We start from the raw sequence: 16,850 nt of genomic DNA, 5'->3' as shown, positions 1-16,850 counted from the left end.
ATTTCTGTAGTAACACAGATCCTACAGGCTCAGACAGAGGTCTTCCCCGAGGTCATAGATTCATAGAACAGACTTCATTTCTGTGGTAACATGGACCCTACAGGCTCAGACAGAGGTCTTCCCTGAGGTCATGGATTCATAGAACAAACTTCATTTCTGTAGTAACACAGATCCTACAGGCTCAGACAGAGGTCTTCCCTGAGGTCATAGATTCATAGAACAAACTTCATTTCTGTAGTAACACAGATCCTACAGGCTCAGACAGAGGTCTTCCCTGAGGTCATGGATTCATAGAACAAACTTCATTTCTGTAGTAACATGGACCCTACAGGCTCAGACAGAGGTCTTCCCTGAGGTCATGGATTCATAGAACAAACTTCATTTCTGTAGTAACACAGATCCTACAGGCTCAGACAGAGGTCTTCCCTGAGGTCATAGATTCATAGAACAGACTTCATTTCTGTGGTAACATGGACCCTACAGGCTCAGACAGAGGTCTTCCCTGAGGTCATGGATTCATAGAACAAACTTCATTTCTGTAGTAACACAGATCCTACAGGCTCAGACAGAGGTCTTCCCTGAGGTCATAGATTCATAGAACAGACTGCATTCCTGTGGTAACATGGACCCTACAGGCTCAGACAGAGGTCTTCCCTGAGGTCATGGATTCATAGAACAAACTTCATTTCTGTAGTAACACAGATCCTACAGGCTCAGACAGAGGTCTTCCCTGAGGTCATAGATTCATAGAACAGACTTCATTTCTGTGGTAACATGGACCCTACAGGCTCAGACAGAGGTCTTCCCTGAGGTCATGGATTCATAGAACAAACTTCATTTCTGTGGTAACATGGACCCTACAGGCTCAGACAGAGGTCTTCCCTGAGGTCATATTCAGATAGCAGACTTCGTTTCTGTGGTAACATGGACCCTACAGGCTCAGACAGAGGTCTTCCCTGAGGTCATGGATTCATAGAACAAACTTCATTTCTGTGGTAACATGGACCCTACAGGCTCAGACAGAGGTCTTCCCTGAGGTCATATTCAGATAGCAGACTTCGTTTCTGTGGTAACATGGACCCTACAGGCTCAGACAGAGGTCTTCCCTGAGGTCATATTCAGATAGCAGACTTCGTTTCTGTGGTAATATGGACCCTACAGGCTCAGACAGCAAAGGTCTTACCTGAGGTCATGGATTCATAGAACAAACTTCATTTCTGTAGTAACACAGATCCTACAGGCTCAGACAGAGGTCTTCCCTGAGGTCATGGATTCATAGAACAAACTTCATTTCTGTAGTAACACAGATCCTACAGGCTCAGACAGAGGTCTTCCCTGAGGTCATGGATTCATAGAACAAACTTCATTTCTGTAGTAACATGGACCCTACAGGCTCAGACAGAGGTCTTCCCTGAGGTCATGGATTCATAGAACAAACTTCATTTCTGTAGTAACACAGATCCTACAGGCTCAGACAGAGGTCTTCCCTGAGGTCATAGATTCATAGAACAGACTTCATTTCTGTGGTAACATGGACCCTACAGGCTCAGACAGAGGTCTTCCCTGAGGTCATGGATTCATAGAACAAACTTCATTTCTGTAGTAACACAGATCCTACAGGCTCAGACAGAGGTCTTCCCTGAGGTCATAGATTCATAGAACAAACTTCATTTCTGTAGTAACACAGATCCTACAGGCTCAGACAGAGGTCTTCCCTGAGGTCATGGATTCATAGAACAAACTTCATTTCTGTAGTAACATGGACCCTACAGGCTCAGACAGAGGTCTTCCCTGAGGTCATAGATTCATAGAACAGACTTCATTTCTGTGGTAACATGGACCCTACAGGCTCAGACAGAGGTCTTCCCTGAGGTCATGGATTCATAGAACAAACTTCATTTCTGTAGTAACACAGATCCTACAGGCTCAGACAGAGGTCTTCTCTGAGGTCATAGATTCATAGAACAAACTTCATTTCTGTGGTAACATGGACCCTACAGACTCAGACAGCAAAGGTCTTTCTTGAGGTCATACAAGTACTACAGGCTCAGACAGCAAATGTCTTTCCTTAAATTGCACACATCACCAGGAGAGAGGTGTGAGGGGAGGGATTGCAAGCCCCCAAGTGAATGACTCTGGCGCGGACTATCCGGTTGTTTAAGGCAAGGTTCATGCCATTACTTTTTGATATTTCACTCCCAGCAGCCGGCGAGGCGGCTCTGGTTTCAGACGTGAGTCCTACGTGAAGCCCTGAGCAGGGCACACTGCCATGCGCACGCCTGTCTTTATGCACGCCTAACAGTGGTTACTAGGGCAGGTAATCCTAGTGGAAGGACTGCATTCTTATATTTGTGGTGCTTGAGGGTGTGACTACCACTGTCCGCACTGCGCACATCTCCTGATCGTCTTAGACCAGGCAAGGAGCACCCTCACACACATACAGGCTGCCACCACCCACTGATATTAGAAATTACCACTTGTGCGGCAGAAACATAATTATATTTGTAAAGGCTGGGGGGGGGGGATAAACTGGGTAGGAGAGGGTGCTCATCCCCGTGGAAGTGTCAAATCCCAAAACGAATATTAACAGGCATTACTTTGTATTTGCCAATACTTTCTGAGCAAAAAAAAAGACATGATGATGCAATGTGTACCTGCACATCATGACATCATAGAGCCGAATGACGACATATGCATGTTGCACCACACATGCGTGCGCTTTCTAAATGAAGTGAGCATCATTTTATTTACCAAGCTAAGATGGTGGAGGCCACTTGAAGTGGTAAATTACAAAACGTTTTCACTTGCACAAAAGCGCAGTTCCAAAAGCAGAGGGGCCTGGCCGGAACTGAGAGCTATTGGGCACTCTAAACAATGTAAAACGATGGATTTTAAGGACGGCAAGAGGCGTGGAAGTAACAAAGGAGCAGTTGGGGGAAGCATCGGGGAGTGAGAGGAGGCAGGAAAGAACGTGGGGGGATTAAAACAAAAATGAGGGTGGGGGAAGAAGGAAGAAACACAGCGTGCCTGTTGTGGAAAGTGGGTATTGGGGACTGTGTGGCAAGCAGCACACGAGGGAGAAAGCAGCTGGAAAAGACATGCACTCACAGAGTGCTTAAAAAAGAAAAGGTAGTTCCCAAAAGTGAGCAGTGGAAGGTTACTGGTCAGCCAATCAAAGGATGGTTAAGAGGATATATTCTAGGGGAAAGACAAACACAAGAAGAGGAAGGCAAGACAGCGAATGAGAAGCAAGAGAATGAGAGTGACAAGAGAGCCAGCTAATGTGCAAGTTATAAGGCCACTGTACGTTTTTGGTATAGTCAATAAGCCTTTTGTCTACCAACAGCTGTCTGGTAGGTGAGAACTAATAACAAGCATTGGCAAAGGCGATCGGTATTGACAATCCGAGAGCTATTGGCGTAGTAAATGTTATTTATTTTTAGCAATGTATTACAGTGTGGCATAACCTATTGGCTTTGCTTGCAAAGATGGCTATAAAAACTTTAACTGGAACGTCTAAAGCAGTCAGCTCGCAAGACGAGGGGCCTTGGGCAGACTATTAACAAACTTTACATGTGCTCTTATCGGAGCCCACACAGAGCTGTCGGCTTCAAGAGATTGTTGCCGTGAATGTTTATACACTTGGGCATTACTTTCTGACGGAGCCCGGGACAGCTTCTGGGCACAGGAGATGGCTAAATGAATGAATGAGCCAAACGTTGGTCTGGTGCGGATAGGAGATACTCGTGCCCTAGGCTAAGAAGGCCACTAGTGCATCAGCCTTCCGCAGCTAGGACAATTCCTGATTGGGGGAGGGGAGAAAAGCACATGCTGTACAAGTCGAACTTGCATGTCGGGGTGAAGTTATTTGTAGTACGGAGAATTTACTCATTTATGCATGAGCCCACGAGACTAACCAATCAAGGTGTGGATTGATAAAAACCAAAGAGTGGTCGAAGGTGCCTCCCTGACAATACACATGGATGGCTTTTGTGATATTTATTGTGTTACGTCATACGTTCGTATGAAATGACTTGCATATGTTGTCGTTATTATTCATTTTTCAGCAGGAAATAACACATCCTAACAGTTGTGAATGCTACACCTAATGATTTACTGCGGCTAGTACGTCCAGTCCCATCCTATACTCGTGAAGCCTGGGAAAGCAACCACTTGCGCCAGAGTCTACAAGTGAACCCAGCACACCACACTCCTGATCCTTGCAGCACCTGACAAAGGCACTGATCGAACTGGGTTGTGCAGGCGAGCCAATAAAGTGAAAAAAGTGATAGGCGCTCTAGCAGCTGTATACTACTGCTCATAAGGGTGGATATAGCAGACACAAATAGTGACAAAGTACAGGCGCGTGCATGCCAACATAAGGCATCCTGAAGGCCAGAAACGTTAGAGAATTGTGCTCAGATTACGAAACCGCTACGATGCAACACTTTTTATAGAAGGAGCTATACAAAGGCTGCTAAAATAATGCACAAGTGCAGTCTGACACAAATCCTTTGCACAATTTACAGGCATTAATGAATAAAGCAGAATTACATTTTCTCCTTTACTGCATAGGATGTTAACGATATCTTATGCATATACACCACTCTGGCAAACTGTGTAAACAAGCTTCACCATATAAACTTTTCTAAGTAATCCTGTTGCACTAACACAAAGATAGCCTCAAATTGACGGCTTTAGAATGTGTGTTACGAGATGATTGCCCAAGGACACACAGTAAGCTAGCATTAGAGCTGGGACTTGCAGCTTTAAAGTCACTAGTTGGCAGTTGGAGCAAGCGCCTGCCTTGAACAAGTACTGCTGCACGTAATGCTCAGTCAGCCTATCCTTATTTGAGGCCAAAGGATAATAAAGCAAGCTATTTCCTGCACTTCGCTCCGCTGATTACGAGCGGCGGCGGTTTTATGCTACGCACTGTTTTTAAACGTGTCTAACCACTGTTGTTCAAAGTTATGCAGGTTACTAACCTGAGCATTTATTTTCAGAGGTGAGCTGCCGGCTGGGGGCTGATCTGAATCGCGGGTTCCCAGCGGTAACGGGCGCCATCTTTGCTTGGGCTTGCCTTCACTATAGGCTATCCCTGACACTCCACCCTTGCTCCGCCCCTATTTAAACGGCCACCATGTGTCAGCGCAGCGGACGAGCGCAGCGGGCGCGACGTAGGCGCGCCGGAGTTAAGCCCGTCTGCGCCCGTCTGCGCGCGGTCGGGGCAAGGGGCATGTCACTCTGCCCCTTCCCTCACCTATCCCCGCTCCTTTCTCATTTCATGTCATGACCCTGCACTCCCCCCTCCTAAGTCATCCACTAGGCTCGCACTGTTTGGCCTGCTTAAAGCTAGGAAATCTCTTCCAGAGATTATATCCTCCTCACTAACTGCTAGGCCGCCTGTTCTGGGCCCCAAGCCTTCCACTCCCTCATCGGTTAGAGCCTTAAACCCCCCTTTGTCTGTGATGTACCTCAACACTCGGTCTCTGGTCAGTCACCAGTCCGACATTTTTAGGGCTCGGACTCCTTCCCAGTGAAACTGGGAGGAGTTTGAGAACTAATGTTAAAGGAGAAAAAAAAGAAGAAGAGGGCCTTGGAGAGAGAAATTCCAGACATTCCTTAGCGTTTTCTGTCATCTGGTCAGTGATTCGTCTTCCTTGTGTTTTCTTTTTAATAGGCTTGAAGTGATAGGGTAACTGTAGTTTTGTTCCGCCATTTTGAGGCATATTTCGTGCGTGCTCGCGCAAAGAAGTACATTAATTATAATTAGGAGCTGTCAGGGTGCCTCCGTTAGTGAATACAGATGGCCGGGCGCGTTCACAAATCTGCAGCGCTCAGCGCGCAGCTTCCTTGTTTTGCAAGATGCGATCACCGCTTTAATACAGATTCGCTGAGGTACGTTCATGAGGCATTTATAAGGTATTGGCAAAATTAATGGTCCAGGCTTACGAATTATTCACGGCAATTCATGAATATATGTTGTTGTTTTTTTAAAGGCACGATTTCTCACGAGCGTGTGAAGGACTGTTTATTTTCCAGACCATTGGATTATTTTTTTTTCGCTATCACAAGGTATGTCAAGTAAGACACGTTTTTTTTTAAGACACACACTAATGTGGATGTAAGTTTGGAAATGACAGGAGCACCATATTTCTTACAGATGATTATGAAATCGGATGGTCAGCACCTGGTCCTGCTTTAATCAGGTCAGCTACATTCTATACTTATTTGAGGGTGTTATCGGAGAGAGTAAGCAGCACAGCACTTTTCAACTCAGGTGGCAATAGTACATTTGTTGATGTATGTACAACCATGCAACATTTGTATCAGTGCTCCCTTCACACCTCGCCATAGCCTTGTGCCCCAAAACGCTTGTATTGATCATCACGGGTTCAAACTGTGTGATCCTGGACACATCGCCCACCCCTCCTTTGTCCCCGATCTCTGGCAAAGGTGGGAGCGCTTAGAAGCAAGCGTATACCCGTGTTAAGCAGCATATATGGAACTGGGTCGGTACGTTGGCAGCTGCCGCTAGCGCCCCCCTCCAACACCCCCACAGCTCCCCCATCCCAGATGTAAGTCTCCCGCGCCCAGTATTGGCTACTTTACATGTCTCGGCCTGGGAGTTCATTCCGTAGGAACCCGGGCTCACTTAGCTGACGTCTCAGGGCAGGGAAGGATGTGCGCTGCCACGGTGCCACCCACATGTAAGTACGTGCCTGCGGTGGCCCTGTCTTTGCATTCCTATTTGCATTCAGTGCTCTTGTAAGGACATTTCATAATCCCACAATTTAAATCATCCCTCAAGGTGGAGCTTTGTGAGTTTATCAGGAGCCTGGGAAAGGGTACCAGCATGCTACAATAGAAGTCGGACAACTCGGTGGGTCAAGTGCCTGCTACAGAGATCTGAGTAACCTGCAGGGGTAATATTCGAATATAGACAGGGCCAACTTAGATTTCGCAGCACATTTCACTGTTGTAACACATGTGTGCAGCACCAGTACTATGAGCCTCTGGTGCTCAGTGCCACAAAGGCTGAAGCACAGTAACTTTCTAAAGTACAGAAATCCAAGCTTGTGAGCACGATGCTGCGGTCCAGTCCTAGATATTCTTACCAGCCTGCCAGTCCTCTTCAGACTGCAGCTCCTTTCCTCCCCCACTGGAGATCTAATGTAAGTATCGCGCCTGCCGCTGTCCATCGCAGAGTGCAGTAGAGTGCAGCGTGCAGTAGAGTGCAGCGTGCATTAGAGTGCAGCGTGCAGTAGAGTGCGGCGTGCAGTAGATTGCGGCGTGCAGTAGATTGCGGCATGCAGTAGAGTGCAGAGTGCAGTAGAGTGCAGCATGCAGCGTGCAGTAGAGTGCAGCGTGCAGTAGAGTGCAGAGTGCAGTAGAGTGCAGTAGAGTGCAGCGTGCAGCATGCAGTAGAGTGCAGCGTGCAGTAGAGTGCAGTAGAGTGCAGAGTGCAGTAGAGTGCAGTTGAGTGTAGTTGAGTGCAGTTGAGTGCAGAGTGCAGTGTGCATTAGAGTGCAGAGTGCAGTAGAGTTCAGAGTGCAGTAGAATGCAGTAGAGTGCAGTAGGGTGCAGTAGAGTGCAGTAAAGTGCAGTAGAGTGCAGAGTGCAGCAGAGTGCAGCAGAGTGCAGCAGAGTGCAGTGTGCAATAGAGTGCAGAGTGCAGCAGCGTGCAGTAGAGTGCAGTGTGCAGTAGAGTGCAGCAGAGTGCAGAGTGCAGCAGGGTGCAGTGTGCAGTGTGCAGTAGAGTGCAGTAGAGTGCAGTAGAGTGCAGAGTGAGTGCAGAATGACTGCAGAGTGAGAGTGAGTGAGTGCAGAGTATGAGTGAGTGCGGAGTGCGTGCAAAATGAGTGCAGAGTGACAGTGAGTGCAGAGTGAGTGCTGAGTGCATAGTGAGTGCAGAGTGAGTGCAGGGGCAGAGTGAGTGCAGTTGCAGAGTGAGTGCAGGGTGAGTGCAGGTGCACAGTCATACAGTTGCAATATTTCAATAGATACATTTAATAATGTCTGATCTTACCTACAACTGTGTCAATGAAAACGTTTTCCTTTTCGAATATCAATAAACAACTTTTACTTGCAAAAAGTGTTTTTTTTCACAGACTGTAAATCAAAGTTACAAACACATATTTTACGTATAGTGTGTGAGTGTGCAGAGTAAGCAGTATGTGGGATTAGTGTACAGTGAGAGTGAGTGCAGAGTGAGAGTGAGTGCAGAGTGAGTAAGTGTAGAGTGAGTACAGAAAGAGTGAGTGCAGAGTACAGAGTGAGTGCAGATGCAGAGTCAGTGCACAGTGGGTGCAGGTGCAGAGTGAGTGCAGTGTGAGTGCAGAAAGAGTGAGTGCAGAGTACAGAGTGAATGCAGAGTGAGTGCAGAGTGATTGCAGATGCAGAGTCAGTGCACAGTGAGTGCAGGTGCAGAGTGAGTGCAGACTGAATGTGAGTGCAGAGTGAGTGCAGAATAAGTGTGAGTGCAGAGTGTGTGTAGAGTGAGTGCAGGTGCAGAGTGAGTGCAGAGTGAGTGCAGGTGTAGAGTGAGTGCAGAGTGAGTGCAAGTGCAGAATGACTGCAGAGTGAGTGTGACTGCAGAGTGACTGCAGTGAGTGTGACTGCATAGTGACTGCAGAGTGAGTGTGATTGGAGAGTGAGTGTAGAGTGAGTGGAGGTGCAAAGTGAGTGCAGAGTGAGTGCAGGTACAGAGTGAGTGCAGAGTGAGTGCGAGTGCAGAATGACTGCAGAGTGAGTGTGACTGCAGAGTGACTGCAGCGTGAGTGTGACTGCAGAGTGACTGCCGAGTGACTGCAGTGTGAGTGTGACTGCAGAGTAACAGTGACTGCAGAGTGACAGTGACTGCAGTCTGTGAGTCTGCAAGGTAAACAGTATGTGAGTATGTGAGTATGCAGGGTGAACAGTGTGTAAGTGTGCAGGGTGCAAAGTGTGTGAGTGTCCAGGATGAACAGTGTGTGACTATGCAGGATGAACAGTGTGGATGTGCAGAGTGAGCAGTGTATGTGTGTAGGGACACTGTGTGAGTGTGCAGGAGACAAACATTAAAACTAAGTTCACCACACACATACATAGGACCACACACATAAAAACCACACACCACACACACATACACCACACACACATACCACACTCACACACACCACACACACCAGCCTCTCACCACCACACACTCATCACCGCACACTCACCACCACACACTCACCACCACACACTCACCACCACAGACTCACCCCCACAGACTCACCACTACACACACAACCACACGCCATCAGTGCACGCTTTCACCAAGCACAAACACCACCAGCCATCAATGTACGCTTTCACCAAGCACAAACCACACCATGCGTCAGTGCATACTTCCACCACGCACACAACACCAAATGTCAGTGCATGCTTTCACCAAACACACACACACACCACCAGCTGTCAGTGCACACTTTCACCAGTCACACACAACACCAGCTGTCAGTGCACACTTTCATTAGGCGCACTTGCCACCAGCCGTCAGTGCACCCTTTCACCAAGCACACACATTACCAACTATCTCTGTACACTTAACAGGCACACACACTACCAGCCGTCAGTGCACGCTTCCACCAGGCACACACACCTCCACCCGGCACTGCATGCTTCCACCAAGCACACATACCACCAGCCATCAGTGCACAATTTCTACAGGCACACACACCACCACCCATCAGTGCACACATCAATTGTTAACGCATCTACAATTAACTATTGTAGCAATCGCACTATGCTGCACTTACTTTTAAAAATATTCATCTAAAGCGCAGCATGCACCATTGCTACTAGTCCAATCCAACACACATATTTCCACTACACACCACATGCATACACTCCATAACACATGGCTACAAGACATTGCCATTTACAATGCCATTACCTCCAACTCAAAAAAATCCGAGACCTATTGCATTTCTAATGCTTGTTTATCTTCTGGGATCGGAACAGCCCGACGTTCTGTTTCTGACCGAGACCTGGCTCACAGACGACTCTTCCCCTGACATCCTGGCAGCCATCCCTCCGGGATATTACATATTGCAAGCTAACCGCTCCTCTGGCAAAGCGGGGGGAGGGGTTGCAGCCATTATTAGGCATCACATTCGTTTCTCTCCAGTGCCCTCCACTAGCATCCCTTTGACTGACTGCCTCGTACTCAGATTGGAGCAGCCAGGGTCGTCCCTCATCTGTGTCCTGGTCTACCGCCCTCACCAACCCATGCCCAGTTTTTCGGTCCAGTTCGGCGACCTCATCTCCCAGCTTACCATCAATAACGCCAACGTCTTGGTCCTGGGAGATTTTAACTATTGGCCGTCGGACGCCCACGAACCCCCTGTTTCATTGGCTTTCTCAGATCTTATGTTAGGCTTAAACTGTATTCAACACATACATTCTCCTACTCACGTCAAGGGCCATATTTTAGACCAGGTCTGGACTTCCGGCCTAGACATCTCTGTACCCCTTATTCTCCCCTGTCTCTGGTCAGACCACCTTCTAATCACCTTCACCTTAGCTTTGCCTTTCTCTGTCACAACAGTCCGAGAGACTAATTTCCTGGCACGTAATTGGAACAAGGCTGATTTAAACAAATTCACCTCTCTCCTCAGCTCCTCGGCTCCACCCATCATTGGCCCTGCTATCTCCATTGACTCCCAGACACGGAACCTTACCCACTGGCTCACTTCTGCTGCTGACTCGGTGGCACCTTTAAAATTAGTTAGAGCAAGGCGTAGCCATGACGCCCAAAGGTGGTTCACCGAGGACCTTAGAGCTTTAAAACTCGGTCTTCGCCAAGCAGAACGGCGCTGGCGCCGTGGGTACTCCCCTGAGACCAAAGAGATATTCTCTTCCCTGCTGAGAGAGTATAAGTCAGCCATAACTCTTGCCAAATCCCGTTATTTCTCCAATAGAATTCTGGACTCCTCAAACAAGTCCAAGGATATATTCTCTATTGTTGAGGAACTTTCTAATCCTGCGAGAGTCACTATTGCGCCTCTCCCTTCCCAGTCCCTATGCTACTCCCTGAACCAATTTTTCATGGACAAGATCGTCAAGATCAAAACTAGTATCTCTGTCCAAGCTCTGCCAGTTCTCCCTCAGCTTAGCATTCCTTGTCATTACTCCAACCCTCACACTTTAACCCAGATTCCCCCCATTTCGGAAACCAATTTCCTTTCACTCTTGCACAAAGTTTCCTCTGTTTCCCCGGGCGACTGCTGCCCCCCCTCGGCCCTCCGGGAAGCTTTCACTTCCTGCCCCGAACCCCCCCTGGCCTTGTTAAACAACTCTCTGACCACTGGGGAGGTTCCGAGCTCCTTCAAACAGGCCGAGGTGGTTGCCATTCTGAAAAAACCCTCGGCAGACCCTTCCATCATGAGCAACTACCGCCCTATCTCTCTCCTCCCCTTCCTCAGCAAGGTTCTGGAGTCGCATGTCACTCAAACCCTTAGTACTTTTGTTGAGGACTCGTGCGTTTTGGACTCCCTGCAGGCCGGGTTTCGACCTGCGCACTCCACAGAAGCAGTCATCCTCTCTGTGATGGAGGAATTGCGCAGAGGGGCCGACACTAACATCTGCCAGGCCCTGGTCCTCCTGGATCTGTCGGCCGCCTTCGACACTGTCGACCATGATATTCTAGTCGACCGTGTCGAGGAGGCCGGCATCCAGGGCACCGCCTTGGACTGGGTCCGGTCTTTCTTGACCCAACGCCAACAGGCCGTCAGGCTGTCCCAGTTCTCTGCCACTCAGGTCAATCTGACCTGCGGAGTCCCGCAGGGCTCCTCTCTATCCCCTCTCCTTTTTAATTTATACCTGGCCCCGTTAATACGTTCCCTCCGTAGGTTTAATGTCACCGCATTTAACTACGCGGACGACATTCAACTAGTTTTTTCCATTGATTCCTCTGATGAATCAATTACTACCTTCCAAAACACGCTTTGCTTTATTAGTAGTTGGATGAGCTCAAACCATCTGAAGCTCAACCCCGACAAGACCGAGCTGGTTCTTGTCGGGGGACCCTCCAATCCCTGGCAACCTTCCTTCTGGCCTGCCAGTCTGGGCTGTCCCCCCTGTCCTGCCAACTCAGCCAAAAGCCTGGGAGTCGTCATTAGTAATGACCTCTCTATGACGCCCCAGATAAGCGCAGTAGTGTCCTCTAGCCATTTCCAACTCAGGAAAATTCGTAAAATCTCCCGCCTACTCACTACTGAAGCCCTTACTCTGGCTCTGCTTGCGTTAGTCTTGTCTAGGCTTGACTACGCAAACATACTGTACGTAGGCATTCCTGAGTACCAACTCAAGAGACTTCAGTTGATCCAAAATCAGGCCGCCCCCCTGATTTTTCACCAACCTAGAGATCAACATGTTCGCCCTCTCTTAAAAAGCCTCCATTGGCTACCGGTATCTGCCCGATGTAAATTCAAGCTTGGCTGTACTATTTTTAAATCTCTTGCTGGCCACAGTCCCCTTTTCATTTCCTCCCTTCTTCACCCGTATGTTCCCTCTCGCAATCTTAGGTCATCTCAGTTGGCCTTGTTATCTGTCCCCAGGTTTAAGAGGAAGAAGCATGGCGGCCTCAGGTTTTCATTTCTAGCTCCGTTTTTAGGGCTCGGACTCCTCCCCAGTGAAACTGGGAGGAGTTTCGAGAACTAATGTTAAAGGAGAAAAAAAAGAAGAAGTATCTCCTAGGGCCTTGGTGAGAGGAATTCCACACATTCCTTAGCGTTTTCTGTCATCTGGTCAGTGATTCGTCTTCCTTGTGTTTTCGTTTTAATAGGCTTGAAGTGATAGGGTAAATGTAGTTTTGTTCCGCCATTTTGGGCATATTTCGTTCGTGCTCGCGCAAAGAAGTACATAAATTATAATTAGGAGCTGTCAGGGTGCCTCCGTTAGTGAATCCAGATGGCCGGGCGCGTTCACAATTCTGCAGCGCTCAGCGCGCAGCTTCCTTGTTTTGTTAGGCACGGTGAGATTAAGTGATTTGTCCAGAATCACGGATGTTGAGCGTCGTTACAGAGCGCTAAAAAGAATGTGTTGCAATAAAGTTAAACGTACATATATATTTTTAATACAATACATTTTTTACAGGTACGCAACAATGCACTGCAAGGTTCACGCCTCATAAAGATGTTTATGTGTATTTCGAATAAAGCGCCTTTTGTTTTTTTCACCATTTCTTCGGCTTCCCCCGCTCGAAGCGCACTCGGGAATGTGAAAAAGTGTTCCTGAGACTCTGGCACTCGAGCGGGCTCCAAGCCGGAATCACACAGTGTGAAATATTACATCATTTTTTATTGCTCAGTCCTGCGGCACGTGAGCTGTGTGCGCGAGAAACCTCATTCCAGCCCACGGACACACGAAAAGTAGTTGTAAGAGCTGCGGCCATCATTAGCGGACACTTGGACCCTTTCTCTAAGAACAGAAAGTAGCCGTGAGAGGAGCGCCGGCAATTACTTCAGAGGAAGAGTTTGGAGCCGTATACACCAATGTGTTATGATTGATATTACCCCGTCTGTAAATACCTGGTGGCTGCTTCACTTTCATTTTTGGGAAGTTTCTGTTTTTCAAATCTTTGAAATAAAATGTAAATGTATACTCCTCAAAAGGGAATATCGGAGCAAAAGACAGAAAAACTTCGGCTGCCGCAGTAGTTTGTAAGAAGTGAATAAAAGTGGTAAAAGTTTTGCTCGGGACGGCCGCGCTCGCCTCCTCCCTCCTAATAAATACGGCGCTTCCACGTGGGGCTGCCCTTAATAAAGAGAGCCTTTTCTGACATAATCCGCATTCCCTTCTGGGCTGACAATCACCTCCGCTCTGCCGATGATGCGCGCACATGACTGTTCAGCCTTCTTTTTTTTCCTCTCGCCTGGAGTAGCGGACATGTGCCAGCAAGGGCTAGATGTTTGCAGTTTTTTTCTCCTCTTCGCTATTTACTGTATTCTCGTGTGAGGTGAATGGGCAGCGCGAGGAGGCGGAGGGGGCTGCGTCCTCCTTATCTGAGTTATGTCTGTCCAGAAAGAAATGGTTAAGTGCGCCCTCCCACCAGCAAGCATACCACGAACATAAGACTTCAAAGAGATTCCTAGACTGCCTGTGAAGTGTAATCACCCCAGGCCCACAAATCACCCTTCCATGGGCACCACAGAGTGAAGCTGACATTCACCTGCACCCATGGGTGCTGCTGGAACTAGGAGGCTGGAGGGTTTATAGGCTCAGATGAGGCTTGCAAACATTTACACTCTTAACACCTCAACCAAGCCCTTTCTTCTGGCCTAAACTCACTCCCTGCGGACCCCGCCCCATCTTCTGCACATGTGGGTCACTGTCCCTGCGCATTTCACACTAGAACCAGGTGAGTAAAGTAGTGAGTGCAGAGTAGTGATTAGAGAAGTGAGTAGTGAGTAGAGTAGTGAGTAGAGTAGTGAGTAGAGTAGTGAGTAAAAAGTAGAGTAGTGAGTGGAGAGTAGTGAGTAGAGTAGTGAGTGCAGAGTAGTGAGTAGTGAGTGCAGAGTAGTGAGTGCTGAGTAGTGATTAGAGAAGTGAGTAGAGTAGTGAGTAGTGAGTAGAGCAATGAGTAGTGAGTAGAGTAATGAGTAGTGAGTAGAGTAGTGAGTAGAGTAATGAGTAGTGAGTAGAGTAGTGAGTAGAGTAGTGAGTAAAAAGTAGAGTAGTGAGTAGTGAGTAGAGTAGTGAGTGGAGAGTAGTGAGTAGAGTAGTGAGTGCAGAGTAGTGAGTAGTGAGTGCAGAGTAGTGAGTGCTGAGTAGTGAGTAGAGTAGTGAGTAGAGTAGTGAGTAGAGTAGTGAGTAAAAAGTAGAGTAGTGAGTAGTGAGTAGAGTAATGAGTAGAGAGTAGTGAGTAGAGTAGTGAGTGCAGAGTAGTGAGTAGTGAGTGCAGAGTAGTGAGTGCTGAGTAGTGAGTAGAGTAGTGAGTAGAGAGTAGTGAGTAGAGTAGAGTAGTGAGTAGTGAGTAGTGAGTAGAATAGTGAGTAGAGTAGTGAGTAGAGTAGTGAGTAGAGAGTAGAGTAGTGAGTAGAGTAGTGAGTAGAGTAGTGAGTAGTAAGTGCAGAGTAGTGAGTAGTGAGTAGAGTAGTGAGTGCAGACTAGTGAGTGCAGACTAGTGAGTGCAGACTAGTGAGTAGAGTAGTGAGTAGAGTAGTGAGTAGTGAGTGCAGAGTAGAGTAGTGAGTAGAGTAGTGAGTGCAGAGTAGAGTAGTGAGTAGGACATCACAGGCAGCAGCTGTGCAAGCTTCTTACACTCACAAGGAGACCACAGGCAGCTGAGGTGCAATCTTCTCCTACTCACAAGAACGACATCACAGGCAGCAGCGGTGCAAGCTTCTCACACTCACAAGAACGACATCACAGGCAGCAGCAGTGCAAGCTTCTTACACTCACAAGAAGGACATCACAGGCAGCACCAGTGCAAAGTTCTTACACTCACAAGGAGACATGCCAGCAGAGGTGCAAGCTTCTCACACTCACAAGAATGACATCACAGGCAGCAGCAGTGCAAGCTTCTTACACTCACAAGAACGACATCACAGGCAGCAGCAGTGCAAGCTTCTTACACTCACAAGGAGACCACAGCCAACAGAGGTGCAAGCTTCTCACACTCACAAGAAGGACATCACAGGCAGTAACGGTGCAATATTCTCACACTCACAAGGAGATCACTGGCAGTACACACCACATGAACACACTCCATAACACATAGCAACAATACATTGGCATTTATAATGCCATTAGCTCAAACTCAAATAAATCCGAGCCCGATTGCATTTCTAATGCTTGTTTGGAATTCCCTCCCTCTTCCCCTCAGGCTGTCTCCTCCCTATCCCAGGTTCAGATCCCTCCTCAAAACCTTCCTTTTTACTGAGTCTTACCTTTAGCAGTCTAATTCCTACGTTTCTCCCCTTGCTCCCTCAGCACAAGCGCCAAGAAACCTAATGGTGTTAGTTGCGCTCTACAAATTTGTTTAACATAACATAACAAGGAAGGAGTTTGCAAATGGTAACCTATGAGCGGGCTGAAGCCCATGGACTGAACTCAGCACGACTCTTCGAGACTAGCCGAGACATCCAGCGATGTGGGGGTGCTGTCTGAATAAGGAAACAAATAGCCTACTAACTGGATCACTGAAAATCCCTTTTACCAGAACCCACCCACAGTTAAAGGCATTCTCATCCGGCAGTCAGGCTCACCATGGAAACACGAACATGGACAAACTAACAAGTGCCCTTAAATCTCCAGCATGGCTCTCTGTTGGAGTTGGGTCCGTCTACAAGACTGGATGTCTCTCGCCTACAGCTTACCGAGTCACATGTCCCTTCCTAACGCACTCAAAATGTGCAACCTTCTGTTGAAAAGAAGACTGTGTGTCACTGCACTGGAAGCAGAGGCGCGCCTTGGAGTTATCTGGCGCCCAGAGGCCCTGGGCCAGCGGACTGCGCAGCGCTAGACACTGGACTCACCCGAGAGAAGAGGGGTGCAGGGTGCACGGTGCGCCGCCCCCCGCCTCAAGTGAGGCCTGGCCTTCTCCTCCGGAGGAGTCTGTCAAATGGGGAGGGAGGGGGACCCTGGTGCGGGAAAACAACACAGGAGGGCCCGGGGAGGAGGGACAGAGACAAGGAGTGAGGGAGGGAGGGAGAGATCAGGGGGAAGGGCCTGATGCGGAACAACAACACCGGAGGGCGGGAGGAGGGACAGACACGAGGAGGGAGGGGGTCTTGGGACGAGGAGGGAGGGTCAGAGTCTGAGAAGGTGGACCCGGGGCGGAGGGACAGCGCTAGGAGGGAGCGGCCTGATGCGGA

At 48.3% G+C, this 16,850-nt stretch overlaps 1 protein-coding gene across 1 annotated transcript in view; it reads right to left on the bottom strand.

The window, feature by feature from the left end:
• Nucleotides 1–16,706, bottom strand: part of LOC144770816 (interferon-inducible GTPase 5-like) — a 61,218-nt gene extending 44,512 nt beyond the window's left edge. Inside the window, exon 1 of the mRNA XM_078655584.1 lies at nt 16,512–16,706. The gene's annotated coding sequence lies outside the window, so the exon portion shown is untranslated. The remainder of the gene's footprint in view (nt 1–16,511) is intronic.
• Nucleotides 16,707–16,850: the final 144 nt, after the last annotated feature.

Source organism: Lissotriton helveticus, chromosome 7, assembly GCF_964261635.1.
Source record: "Lissotriton helveticus chromosome 7, aLisHel1.1, whole genome shotgun sequence".
Lineage (NCBI taxonomy): Eukaryota > Metazoa > Chordata > Amphibia > Caudata > Salamandridae > Lissotriton > Lissotriton helveticus.
Note: the sequence above shows the minus strand (reverse complement) of the source record. Positions and strands in the feature narration are given on the sequence as shown.